At 38.0% G+C, this 14472-nt stretch overlaps 2 long non-coding RNA genes across 4 annotated transcripts in view; both read right to left on the reverse strand.

Moving 5' to 3' along the window:
• The window catches only part of LOC103155243 (uncharacterized), a 116331-nt gene that overhangs the window by 91691 nt on the left and 10168 nt on the right, over window positions 1-14472 (reverse strand). The gene's annotated exons all lie outside the window — the stretch shown is intronic.
• Window positions 1023-4230, reverse strand: LOC107833637 (uncharacterized). Its single transcript, XR_001659405.1, has 2 exons — window positions 3890-4230; window positions 1023-1117 (listed from the first exon to the last, which is right to left on the reverse strand). It is a non-coding gene; the product is annotated as an uncharacterized LOC107833637 (long non-coding RNA).

The raw sequence follows: 14472 nt of genomic DNA on the forward strand, positions 1-14472 counted from the left end.
TGCCCAACCAACAAGAATGCAGCAAGTAGTTTCTGGATGGTAAGTCGACAAAAAAATCACTTGTCTTTTTCAGCAGCCATTGTACAGCACATACAGCGGTATAACCAGCTGACCAAACGTGCAGGAGCTCAACTAGGGTTGCTAGGTAACGGGCAGAGTTCCGCTAGGGTTGCTAGGTAACGGGCAGAGTTCCGCTAGGGTTGCTAGGTAACAGGCAGAGTTCCGCTGAGGTTAAAAATATAGATGATTTGTTCTTGATCTGGAAAAAGGATTGACCTTAAATTGATACACTATCCTGCTAAAATATTGACTAATCACCTTTCAGGTGTATAAAATCCAGAACCTTCAGTGTTTCTAAAAACACCTGAGGAAGAATGGGTCACTTTCAGGAGTTTGGTGAAATCCAACATGACTCCATTACTGGACAATTAGCTTAATTTTCAATTTTCTACTGAACTAACAATACCACGGTCGATTTTCTGTGGTTTTAAAACCAAATGGTGGGATTTGAGCTAGAAAAAGCTGAAGTGTGTGATTCAAAGAGGTTGCCAGGTTTCTGAAGCATCAATGGTGAAATTACTAACTTTCAGATTTTCTTAACTACCAACTGCAGTGCACAGCATCAATGCAGTGGAGTTTAGTGTGCTTCTGTGCTGCCTTGTAATGGATTGGACAAGTATGCAGGGTGTACTCCGCTGAGACTGCAGTAGGCCTGTCGCAGTAAATCAGTTAATCATATAATAAATTAAAACAAGCTCAGTAATTACCATCTGCATTACTTATTTTTCTCTTTTCTCTCTTTCCACCAAAAACTGGATGACAAATGTCTTCAGTCTGGAAATATTTTTGTTTTGAAGAGATTTCATAATTCACTTTATTTGTCGCTTCTGTTTTAAAATTACATTGTTGGATTTTGTGTTTTTGCAGTGTATTGCCATGTCGTGATAACCATTAGCAGAATTTGTTAAAGTGATGGATATAAATGTAAGCAACAAGAACAACAGCATTTAAATAAAACATTCTGTGAAACATTTTCCTTTAATTTTGAGCTTGGTCTTGTGTTTGCCGATGTTTGGTAGTAATCCGTCAACATGGCGGCCCTCAGGCAGGGGAATCACTGAAGATAATGAGATAAAGTGCTGTCAGTCTCAGGGAAAGTTCTGCTCTTTTTGCTTCTGTTAGGAAGAGAAAGTGCTGAGATGGCAAGAAATGAAAGAACTACTTTGTTGTTGTGCACTGTAATTTGAAGGATCTCTGCTACGCTGCCAGCCAGAATGTCAAATAAAATCTGGGCTTTCAATTATGTAATCAAGCCATTTATTTACCAGAGTGGAAAAGGTATTTTCTAGAATTGATTTTAAAACTGTATCAACTGAGTTAAATGTACTGGAAATAAAATCTTCTCACAATGTTTAGCTGACATTTTGGATCATTTCCACGTTGAGTTGGGGGCGTGGCCAGCAGAGTACACAAAAACTTTACTCAAGTAAAAGAGAAAATGTATTTGGGAAAAAGTCTCAAGTACTGAGTAACTGACCAAATTATCAATCATTTAATATTTAAAAATGACACTGGACAGACCAAAATATAAAGTTAAGTGGAAATTTTTGTATTTTAAAAACCAAAATGACAATAATTCATATAAACAATAACAAAACTCTGGCAAAAGAAAAATGTTCTAAATCAGTTTCTGTCATTAAAAAACTTATAAAACTTAAACAGAAACATCAGGTGTGTGTCTGTCTGGTGAAGTCTTGGTTAAAACATGTTTGTTTTTCACTCGGTGGAAAAAAAATCCAGAAATTTTAGAAATACTTCATAATAAAATTACTCAAGTAAAAGTACAAAAGTATAGTAAAAATACTCCAAAAAGTACTTTTCATAAAAGATACTGAAGTAAATGTAACTAGTTACTCGGTTAGTTACAACTCTCTGCAGGATTAATGAAGACAGTTATTTTTATCATAGCAAAAGCACAAAATGATAAAATATTTTTGGTCTAGATTCGACTGTAAATATCTTAGTGCCTTGGCAGATCATTTCACTTAACATTTTCCCATTTTATGAGTGAAAAAAGAAAAACTTTTTCAGTATTAAGGAATTATTTATTTAAAATAAGCTGCTATATCTTGCTGAAAACTTACTTGTAGGTTAGTTAAAGTGTACCAACAGGCAAAAATACCTGGCAATATTTTGTGTTTTTGCAGAGTAGAACAGAAAAAAAATCAATTATTGTAAAATTAGTTTTTTAGCTTTAATACGATGCTTTGCTTTGATTAGGTTTTTGGAAACATTGAGCTGTTTCTTGCCCTCATCTGCAGTACAGTGTTTTGCTTTCTGATTGGCAGGAACTTGATACTCATCAGGTGTCCTGCAAAAAGGCTTAAATCTAGTCGCCAAAGTCGAAGCTGAACCATTGAAATGTTGAAAAGTTATTGATCCCCCAGAGTCCTGAGCCCTCCCTGCGAGACAAAAGTGTGCGTCCCAGCAGAAAATTAGCGCATTTAGCTGTCGTCGCTCGGCTCGCTTTACAGTTCCAACCAGCATTCACACAGGGAACCCCGGCCTCTTTTCTCCTCTTCATCCATCCTCCCCTCCTCTGCCCTCCGTTATGTGCTCCCTTTTTTTAAAGACAGAAAGGCGATCCCCTGTATACCTCAGAGATCAAGACAGGAAGGTGTAAACCGCAGATAAATGTGATCGAGTGTCTCTGCTATCACAAGCCCTCACATCGGAGAGGCCGGCTCTTCCCCCCGCCCTCCGCACCGATGCGGATTAGCTGCCCGCTTTCAGCGAAAACAGAGACATAGAGATGAGATGTTGTCTCCCTTTGGAGAGGTTTAATGGTCGAGAGCAGTAAACGACACGGACTGCCAAAGCGTTAACCCCTTGGCTAGTTTAATGTATGATGTGAGAACAAACTTGACTCCAATGGAGAGTCTATAAGGATATAAGTAATAAACAATAAACAATAAATTACTAAATAAGATTCTGTTTGAGGTACAGAAAATCTGCTTCAGTTTAGAGTAACTCTTTGCTGCAAAAACTGCGAGAAAAACACTATTTTCACATCATACAAGTCACATGATTAACAGCTGGATGTTACTACTGGCAGAAACGTAGAAGAAATAAATAGGCTTAATGGAAACACACCAAAAAGTTTTAACACTGTTACAAGGTGGTTTTTCAGCTGTACCGTAATGTGTCATTAAAACATGTTGATTCCATCGCTCCTCTGTAAAATGGCTCAGTCAGTTTTCTGTCACCTGAAGAACATTTCCAGGATTAAAGGACTAATGTTCCAGGAAGACGTAGAGAAACTCATCCATTTATTTATCTGTGTTGGCACTGATTACTGCAACAGTCTTCACTTCAGAGGATCCAGAACGCTGCTGCTCATGTTCTCACTAAAACCAGGAAGATAGAGCACATCACCCGGTTCTTACACTGACTTCTGGATCTGGTTCTGGTTCTGGTCTGCATCCCCAGAACCTGAATCAAACGTCAAAAAGCCCCTTTCGGCTTCAATGCTCCACAAATCTGGAACAAACTTCCAGAAAACTACAAAACATTGATCAATTTATCTGATGTGTATTGATAATGGCATTTGGCAAAGTACAATGTTTATTACTTGTTTTTATAACTGATGACTGAATTCTGCTATAGGAATAAAGTTGAACTTAAACTTGACCCAGTTCTCTTTTATAACAATTTGGCCCTAGTCAAACATGTAAGTATTTACACTTCCTCATTTTATAAGCTACTGTTCGAGGTAGTGGCCAAAAAAAACCCAGATTTAAAACGGTGCAGTTAGCTTAATAACAACTGTACAGACTGGTTTAGACAGGTATGGTTAGCTCACCTGGAATTCATGCTAACAGTTTCTCACCTGGTTGCCCCAACAGCTCAGTCCTGTGCCTGTTTCCTCAGCGTTTCACCTTTTCTTTTTCAAACCGTGTATCCTCAAGTCTCCTCAATTCCCCGTTCTTGGTTTGCTCGACACACCGACAGGTGAAACTTACCAGCCTAATCAAGCCGGTCAGCTTCGCATCTTCATTTCTCCGTGTCATTTCTGCTTCTTCTTCCATTTCAACTCACTCCGGTTCAAACTGAAGGACTGAACGTTACTCAGTGCGCAAAAATTACTGTGCTGGCCGAACGGAGCTAGCTTCGTAGCTCCTAGCATAGACATAATATATAATTATATTATGTCTATGGCTCCTAGCATACCTTAGGTATACCCAGGATGCATTGCAACGTAAACAACATGGCGACCTGCATGTGATTTTTATTTTATCTTATAAAAACAGAGCAGCCTGCTACGATGGTGCATTAGGGTCACTGTAGATAGAAACGAAGAGTAAATTACCGCAAAATACTCATAATTTTTTTTTAAATTAATCTCAGAAATTTTCCAGAACAAAACATGTACATTCATGAGTTTCAAGAGTAAAATGTTTACTTTTTTTTCTTTACTGTTTAAATTCAGAATTTTCCACGTTTTTTTTCTACACAAGTTCTGATATTAATCTAAAAATTTCAAAGTTTTTTTTCAGGCTTTTTTATTTTCTTTTTTTTTTTTTACTTTTGGAGCTCAGACATTCCCTTGTTTTTTCTAGATTTTTTTTTTTTTGCGAAATTTTTCTCCTTTTTTGTATTCAGAAGCCTTATTACGCTGTTGTAGTTGGATGTTTAAATAAAATGTCATGTTGTTTACACTGCAATGCATTCTGGGTACATGACGTATGCTACAGCAGTAATTTTGTGCAGTAATGTACAGTAAAAATGCTATATTTCTTAACTATTTATCAAATAAAGTTTGTTTAATATCGCAAAGAGTCAAATTTAAAGGGGAAAATTAAAATCACTATTTGTTAATATTATTTGAACAGTAGTTTAAAGATCTATTTTTAGAAAATTCACATACTTTAATGTCCATAACTTTTGCACAGCTCTATGGGTAAAATGTGCTATATTTACACCTCTTTCTTCCCTCCATTTCTTGCCATCTTCTTTTCAACAGTTCACACGTGTGATAAACCATTTATCCCTCCAAGGACGTTTTGCCCATCCACACGTCCATCCAGTCAAATTACACACTCAACACATAATGGAGTCTGTTCCTATCTTCTCGGCACACAGAGACCCAGGACTTACATCTGCTCTGGAATACCCCAGACAATAAACAATTCACCACTCATGTTCAAATCTAATTTTTTGGACAAAGTCTCGACAATAAGAGAAAATAAATTACGCCAAAGCGGAAGGCGCCGCCTTAGCCGTTCTGGAGATGCAGGGAAAAGTTTTCTCAGAGTTTTCTTCTTTTTTTTTTTTTGGCGAAGAGCAGATTCCTCTGAGCTAGCCATTATCTCAGGGAGGAAGTTAATTAAAGTAGCCCAGTCTGAATCAATGGAGAGAATTTGCAGCCACACAACGGACAGATCGGGACTGCCGGGAAGAGCGGAGTGACGGCCATGACACCACTTCAGAGGAGAAGATTAGCCCAGAGACAAAACTCTGGGCTCTGATCGGCGGTCCCTTCTGCACTTCTCCCCTCCTGGATTATTCCTCCCCCCGCTTTTATTTTCCATCTTTCTATCCATCCTTCCCCACAAGAACTAGAGGGGGAGCTCGTCTTCAAAGCCCGTCCCCTGTAATTCCTCACATCATTACCAAGTTTCCAAAACTTAATTTTAGCAATTACACATGCAATTAATTAATAAATGTGCTGTCATTACAGCCCCCTGTGTGATCTGAGCCCCATGAATGGGAGGTTCGAATAAAGTGATCAAATGAACTGCTTCAGAGAAAGACACAAGGAGGGAGGGATGGAGGGATTGAGATTGTTATTAAGGGATTGCAGAGTTAATAGTTTGAGAGGCTGCTGCCCTATCAGAGTCAGAAGTCTGCAGGGAGCGAGAATGAGAAACAGACCGAGGAAAAGATAGAACCGAGCGGAAAGACGGGATGAGGAGGAGGACGGAGAGCAAAGAAACGAGAACAAAAGGAAAACAGAAAAGGAAAAGACTGACAAGAGCATGATAAGAAGAGAAGAAGAGCTGGAAGCAGCGAGTTCGTTTCAGTCGGCCGGATTATTAACGAGATCAGAGAGAGCTCAGGTCATGGAGGCAAAGACAAAACACTTTATTCAGTTAACACAAATAAAAAAGGAAATACTCATCACAAGCTGTAATCTTTAAAAAAACATTTTGGTGAAAGAATTAATCATTTCTATTTCAATGCTCATTTTTTAAATATTCAGCAAAAGTTGTTTTATTCCATTTTAAGAAAAATCTGATTTCTGCTGTTGCACTGAGGTTCAATCTGTTTTCACACCTGATAGTCTGATAGTTTGATTTGAGATCAAAATTGCAGCAACTGTTACATTTTCAGCTGCTGTGGTTTTCTTTCACAGTCCATTGTGTGAAACAAACCAAACCCTTTGAAAAACCTGTTCCCCTCCTCACCTGTGGGGGCGCTGCACCAAAAACTATTGAAGGAAAACACACAAAAACCTCTGAATAAGACACTGCAACTTCCGTCTCCATAAGATGTAAAAAAACAAAAAAAACAATGAAGGATCTTCAGATTTTAGCAGTTGTAGGATTTCTTTTTTGTCTTTAGTTTCTCACAAGCTGTTTCTCCTGTTAGCACTAGACACACACATGTTTGTTTTGGTTGTATTTACCCAGAATGCCATGCGCTGTAGTCCACTTTCTGCTTTTGGAGAGGTATTTGGGCTACATATGCATCCGAACTGCACCAGAGTTCACTTCAACCGAACCGAAGGAAACCAGAGTTGTTTTGGCCCACATTAGAGTCTGATTGCAGGTTTAATCAAACTCCAATCCGTTTGTCTAGAAAGTCTGGTTCGTTTATGCAGGCATGAATGTATAACTGAACTCAGTCAACGGGCAACACAGAGACAGACAGGACAACCAAAAAATGCACAATTTAGAGAAACCAATTAACCTGACAGTCACGTTTTTGGACTGTGTGAGGAAACCAGAGTACCTGGAGAAAACCCACCATGCACAGGAAGAACATGCAAACTCCATGCAGAAAGACCGGGGCGGGAATCAAACACAGCAGTGAAGCACCTGCACTTTGCTTTGGGAATTGTGTTGGGTTATAATGTGAGAATATTTGTCATATTATCATATATAGTAGCATGTTTTCCAATTTTAAAAAAGTGTTTTCATCCATGAAAATGTTCGGTGACCATCCCTGTCAAAACAACAACTCTCCCACTTTTTCTTGAAAAAAGAGAGAGAAAAAGGGTAATTCTGTGAATTAAAATGCTTAAAGGACAGTCAATCAGGCTTGTAATTCCGTCTCGTATAATTAGAGGCTGGGAAAACTAATTACAGCGGAGAAACCTAACTCTCCTCTCGCTACGACAGCAGCCCCTCATCACCGAGATCAGGTGACAGCCATCAAACTCGTTAGGCTGCCATGCATTGCCACACACACACACACACACACACACAGCGTGTGGTTGAGCAAGCAGCTAGGCCAAAAAGAGGTAGAGATGAAGCGGAGGAAGGAGGAAAAAATAGCAGGTAATCAGGAAAGAGGTGCAACAACAACAGGTTGTGTTCTTAATCAGCAGCACAGAGAGAGAGAGAGAAAATGGAGGCAAAACAGGCGAAAAGAGAGAAACTCGACTGTACATGTTACAGGAAGAGGATATAGGCAGTAATGTAAATTACTTTAAATGCATCAGGTTGATCTCCGCCTGATTGCTGCCAGGAAAAGATGTTTGCAGAAGAAAAATTGCTCCTGATTTGTTCCTGCGACTCACTTTGAGTTTATCTGAGTGGCACTGCCAGTTGATAATTAGTTGTGAGTATAATTAACTGTCTAAAATGCAGGAAAAACTTAATTTCACTCAAAGTGCTGAAGGAGAGAGTCTTGTGAGTGTCACAACACTGACAAAGTACTTCAGAAGCGGCCGCCTCAGGTCGCTGAGGAGAGAAATGTTTAGAGCCTTGGTGCAGAAAAATGCAGATGTTATAACAAATCATTTTTATCAAGCTTTCAGGAAAAATCTGGTCACTGTTTGAGTTTTATTACTTACTTCAAGTCAAATCTATTTGTAGATTTAAGAACAACTGATGTTGACCAAAGCAGACATGACATTAAAATACAATAAAACAAATTAATAAATGTAAAGAAAATTTGAATTCAAATGGTATTATGTACATACCATTTGAATTGGAAGCCCATTTCCGCTATTTTGCTATATTTTATAATATTTTCCATGATAATTGATGATAATTACCTCCAGCTCCATCAGTCATCATTTATTTTCTTCCACACCAACTACGAGAACTGTAGCTCAATTGCATACAGTTATATTTTCTTCCCAAATGTTTTTAAATCCACAATATTGCAAATGTATGGAAGACCATTTCTGCCATTCTGATGACAAAAATAGACTTCTCATAATTATGACTAAGCTATATGATAAGTATGAGATTGTTATCATCTCAAACTTACCATATAGCTTAGTCATAAGCTATACGGAAATGGGCTTCCATACAAATGAAATACATTTGTATTTCATTTGTATGGAAGCCCATTTCCGCCACTCTGATGGAAAAAAACAAACTTGTGTTTTTTTGTGCAAAGTGACATTAAAGGAATTCTGATTCTGAAAAACACAAAATCTGTCCAAGTCATATTTTGCATATATTTGTATTTCCATTTGGGTTCAAACTGCTCCTAAAAATAGACCAACCGCTTAAAAATAAACACCCGGCTGTTTTTTGTTTGATAAATTAATGTTTTCTGGTGTCTGGAAAAAGAGCTGTTTCAAAAACCTTCTAGTTGTTAAGTCACACCATTACCTAGCAACCCCAGCTAAGCCGAGCCTTGTTACCTAGCAATCCAACTGCTGTTACTGCTGTATGCGCTGTGCAATGGCTGCTAGAAAGAACAAGTGCTTTGTTGTTGCGTCTCCATCCAGAAACCACTTGCTGCATTCTTGTTGGATGTGCAGGAGGCTCCACTCATGCTTTTCAAAGATGCACGCTTGCATAATTGTGCAACTGTTTGCAGAAATTTTCACATGGAAGTATAAATGTTGAGTTGAGACCGTGGCCAGCAGTAGATTATTTGGATTTAAATAATCCAACCACCTGCTGCCTCCGGAGAGCCCGCAGCATCACCAACGACCCATCGCACCCCGAGCACCACGTCTTAAACTCCTGCCCTCAGGGAGGCGCTAGCAGGTCCATCTAAAACCTGATCATCATTTATTTATTTATTCAGTTATTTGACTGGCCTTTGAGAGTTGACATTTTTTAAATTTCGTTGTGTTTTTTTGTGCAAAGTGACATTAAAGGAATTCTGATTCTGAAAAACACAAAATCTGTCCAAATAAGTTTTGTCTAGTTTCTAATACAAATATCTTAGTACAGTTGAAATAAGATAAAACTCACAAGTAACTTTTCAGTCAGATATAAGAGCTTGTTTTAAGTTAATAATTTCTTGATAATGATTAAGAAAAATATTTCACTGATAACACGGGAAGAATTATAAGTAAAATAATCTTCCAATAAAGCTAGAACTATTTCATCAACACTAAGGAAATATTTACTAAAAACAAGCTCCTACATTGTACTAAAACGTCACTTCTAAGTTAGTTTTCTTATTATTTCAAGTGTACCAAGATATTTGCACTAGAACCTACTTGGTGAGGTTTTGTGTTTTTGCAGTGCACCAAAACTAACTTTGTTAAAGTGGGAATAAACTCTGATTCTCACATTGAAGCAACAAACCAAGAAAAAAGGGAAAATACCAAAAAATAGTTTATCAAAGCTTGTCTGTTAATCTTTTCTTCTGTGAATTTACCTGTTCGTCCTCAGAAACGGCTAAATGTCACCGTGTTCCTCCTCCAAACCGCGTCGCGGCAGCGGGAGGGGCCGAGGGGGGGACCCGTTTCCAAGGTGACGAGGGTCTCGTTTTTCGCCAGCGGCCCATTCCCAACCTGTTACCAAATGAGCCGGAGCAGCAGCGGCGAAGCTTCAAAGAGCCGCCACGGGGTCTGCTAATGTCAGGAAACCAAACACCGCAGAAAGCCGGAGCTGCAAGATTTCAGCAGACAGATGGCGAGGCCGACAACTTCGCTTTTTCACTTCCTGGATTCAGAATAAAACAAAACGGCTCCCATCTTCTATCTGCACCAACTTGCTCCCATCAACTTCCACTTCCTCCGATGGAAGCGTGCCCAATTTCTATTTTACTTTCTGAGAGTTTTCTAAAGTTTGCGTAAAATTCACTTGATAGTTGGATGGAAAATCCTGAGTAACAAAGTCTTCCTCCTCTTCTTCATTTCCCTCTTCATCTGCCGACACTTCTTGCCGTCTTCCCGCGGCGCCTGGAGGTTGCAAGGCTTCAAAGTTGATTTCCCTTCATGTTAACTTCTGGACAGATGCTTGAAATGAGGAGAAGAGAAGGCAAGAGAAGAGAGGGATTTGGAAAGAAAAGGTCAGAATATGTAAAAAAAGAAAAAAAAAGATATTTTTTAAAAATCCCAAGCAGAAGTCAGATTTTTTTTCTCTCGTTTGGGTTGGAGCGGATTGGGTACCATCAAAGTTTTCAGTTTGTAACATTCACTCTAATTGTTTTTTTCAGTTTTAGAAAAACATCTCACTACAAACCTGAGTGAAGTTTTTCCCTCCTTCTAAAAAACTGGTGTTAGACATTTGCGCTGCAAACAGTTTTGTTTGTGCTGCTTTTGCTTTCAAGATATTAACAAAAGTTTAAAGGTCAAAAGGTCAACCAACCCCTCGACCCCACCCCACCCTGAAGTTACCCAAATCTAACAAATTAATGTCAAATATTTGTGCTACATTTGTGCAGCAAAGATTTTATTTTGTGCTGCTATCATTTTAAAGATAAAGTTTCCAGAGATCATCAGAGGTCAACCACTCTCCGCCCGTCTCACTTTTACAAAATCTAACAAATTTGGTGTCGAAAACTTAGCTAACTTTATGCTGCAACATTTTTTCTTGCCCCCTCCTCCCCATCCCCACCTCTACAAACTTAACAAAATTAGTGTCAAAGTTTTGTGCATCAAAAGTTTTAATTGTGCTGCTGTTATTTAAATACTAATAAATGTTTCCAGAGGTCAGGAAAGGTCAACCAACCTCCCGCCTTCTTCAAATAAAACTAATTTGGTGTCAATCAACTCAGCTATGCTTGTGCTGCTAAATGTTTTGTGCTGCTTTTGCTTTTAACAAAAGTTTAAAGGTCAAAATGTAAATCACCCTGTAAGCCAAATCTAATAAAACTGGTGTCAAATGTTTGTGCTGCAGAAATGTTTCTTTGTGCTGCTATTATTTTAATAGCAGCACAATTAATGAAGAAGTTTCCAGAGGTCATCAGAGGTCAACCAGCACCAAAATCAAACAAATCTGATGTCAAACAGTTCAGCTACGTTTGTGCTGCAAATTTTTGATTGTGCCAATATCAATAAAAGGTAATAAATGTTTCAGACGTCAGGAAAGGTCAACCAACCTCCCACCTTTACTCAGCTACATTTGTGCAGCGAAAATGTGCTGCTTTTGTGAATCAAGTAAAAGTAAAAAGTCACTGAAGTAAAAGTAACTAGTTACCACCCAACTCTGGTTTCGTGTTCAGATTTGGGTTTAAAATCTCCTTTTCTGTTTGCCGAATGTGCTGACTGAGTTTCATCGAACCAGACTAATGTGGTGTGCGCGTGTGTGTGTGTGTGCGTGCGTGCGTGCGTGTGTGTGTGTGTTCTGAAACAACAGCTGGTAAACAGAAAGCCTCCACTTCTCCTCCCACAGCCATGTTTTGTACCAGATTTCAACTTTTTAACACAAAAAACCCCGATAAACTTGAGGAAAGTTTTAAACCTCGTCCCTCAGGAAAGCGATGAACTTCCCTCTTCTATTGACGTCGGTTTGTCCCTGCGGACGCCTCCCTGTCCTCCCTGCCTGGCCTGGATGGGTCCGTCCGTCCTGCGCTCACGTATCCGCCCGGCTGTCTGCGGACCCATCTATCTGTCTGGCCGTCCAGGTATGCGCTCTCTCACCGGGGTTTGATTTCAGGCTGAATCGACGCCCTGTAAGACGAGTCGAGGCCGGCGGCTCCTCGGAGGCGCGCGGCCGGGTTTCATCCCACGCAGGGTGCGGCGTTCTGGGGTTAGGAGTGGCCCCCCGGGGCCCCTGGGCACCAAGGAAGGATGGATGGGTGGATCCACTGACTGATGGCTGAGTTTCCCCCGAGGCGCAGTGACACAGATCACAGCGAGCCAGACGGACTTCAGCCGTTTCGTTCTTCATGGAGGCCGGATTCGGTCCGGTTTGGGTTTATTAACGCCAATATTTAAACCAAGATCACAGCAAAAAGTATTTTTAGTTTGGTTTCTAATACAAATATCATAGTAGGCTTGAAATAAGACAAACTTATCTTACAATTAACTTTTTATCCAGATATAGGAGCTTGTTCTAAGTAAATAATTCCTTAATATAGATGAAAAATTAGTTCCATATATAGATAAATGTCTTGTTACAAAGGAAATAATAATACAGAGTTTTAGGACCACACTAAGAAAAAATTTAAAATGAATAAAATTATGAGAATGACGTCATAAAATTGCAAGAATAAAATAATATTATGAGAATAAACTAGTACAAGAATAAAGTCATAATATTAGAAAGATAAATTCATAATGAGATTAATGTCATAATATTGAGAATAAAGTTATAATATGAGAAAAACGTCATATTAATTTGAACATATAATTATGAGAATAACATGCAAATGACATAATAGTCAAAATATTGAGAATAAAGTCCAAAGAAATATGAGAATAAAATGAAAATATTATGACTTTATCCTCTTGTTATTTTCACTTGTTTGCAAATCCTGAAAAAAAATCTAAACTGAACATTTTGTTCTTTAATTTTGATCAATTTACGTTATTTTAAATAACAGAATCAGTTATATATTAAATAAATAAAAATGCGTAACTGGAGCAGGAATTAAACAGAATATGTAGCTGAATACTTTGGAAAACTTTTTCTACTCTGTTAAAAATTCAGTAACGAAACACAAAAATCACATCCAGTGATTAAAATTAACACTAAAAGAAAAAGTCCTGATGAAACCACAGAAGAAGAATCAGTTCTTCTTCTGAACCAACTCCATTTCAAGTTCACCACTTAAAAGGACATTCTTCTCACTAATCAAACTTCTTTTCATAATCATGTTTATTATGTGACAAAACGTCCAAACTTCCAAATATGGTGTTAGCTTGTGCTAACAGGAAGCTGCTGTTGTCAACAAAAGCATAAAAGTCTTGGCACAAACAGAGCAGCAGGAAGAGCAACTCAGACAAGAGGAAATGTTCTCTAATTGTCTGACATTTCAAACCAATGATTAACGACTCGTTTATCTGGCTTGAAACTTTTGGCACAAACTCCATGTGAATCATTTTCCATCAATAAAAGTCAGGACTTTTATGTGTGATAACCTGTTGATGTGCTTTCATCCTGCTTCATTTCAATACATAAAAAGAATATAGTTGTGTGAATTTTTTTATAAGAAAAGCTTTTGTACAAAACAACAAGATGTTTATAGCAGGAAATCAGGATGTTCATTCACTATTGTTATGAGAGGAAAATGGATATTTGGCTTTCAAGTTTAGAGGTTGGAAGTTTATTTGTTTTGTAGACGTCTGGAGAGGAATTTATGTCTAAACTAAAGCTAATAAAATATACATGTGTATCTCAGTATGTTGTAATATAGCACAATTTAGTTAAAGTTCATTATTTAAAGAAAAAAAATCTAAAGAATCCAAAGAAGCTGAGTGCTGTTTCCAAGTTTACAATGGAAGGTTGAGTGAAAGGAAAAAATGCAGCATAAAAGATGTGCAAGGATAATCAAAGCAAAGTTTTCTGAAATTTATTCAAAAACTAAAAACGTGAGAACAAAGTCATAATATTACAAGAATAAAGTCAGTGTTACGAGAATAAAGTCTAAATAATAAAAAAAAGCCGTATTATGAGAATAAAGTAATAAAATTACGAGAATAAAGTCAAACTAATAGAGACAGAAATCATATTACATGAATAAAGTCATAATACGAGGAATAAGTCATAAAATTACAAGAAAAATGTCAAACTAGTACGAGATATAATGCAATATTAGGAGAATAAAGTCGTAATATTAACAGAACGATGTAATACTGCTATGATTTTATTCTAATTCAAACTTATTCTGGTGATGTTCTCATTTATTTTTGTAATTTTATTTATTTTCTTAGCATTCTTAGCATCATGCTGTTATAGATTTCTGATTTGAAACACTGTTTTCCAATTTTCCTGACAATGAATGACTTACTTTGAAGGAAGTAGTCCTAGTCTATGGCCGGTGTGTGTGTGTGTGTGTGTGTGTGCGTGTGTGTGTGTGTGTGTGTGTGTGTGTGCGTGTGTG

Source organism: Poecilia formosa, unplaced genomic scaffold, assembly GCF_000485575.1.
Source record: "Poecilia formosa unplaced genomic scaffold, Poecilia_formosa-5.1.2 Scaffold419, whole genome shotgun sequence".
Lineage (NCBI taxonomy): Eukaryota > Metazoa > Chordata > Actinopteri > Cyprinodontiformes > Poeciliidae > Poecilia > Poecilia formosa.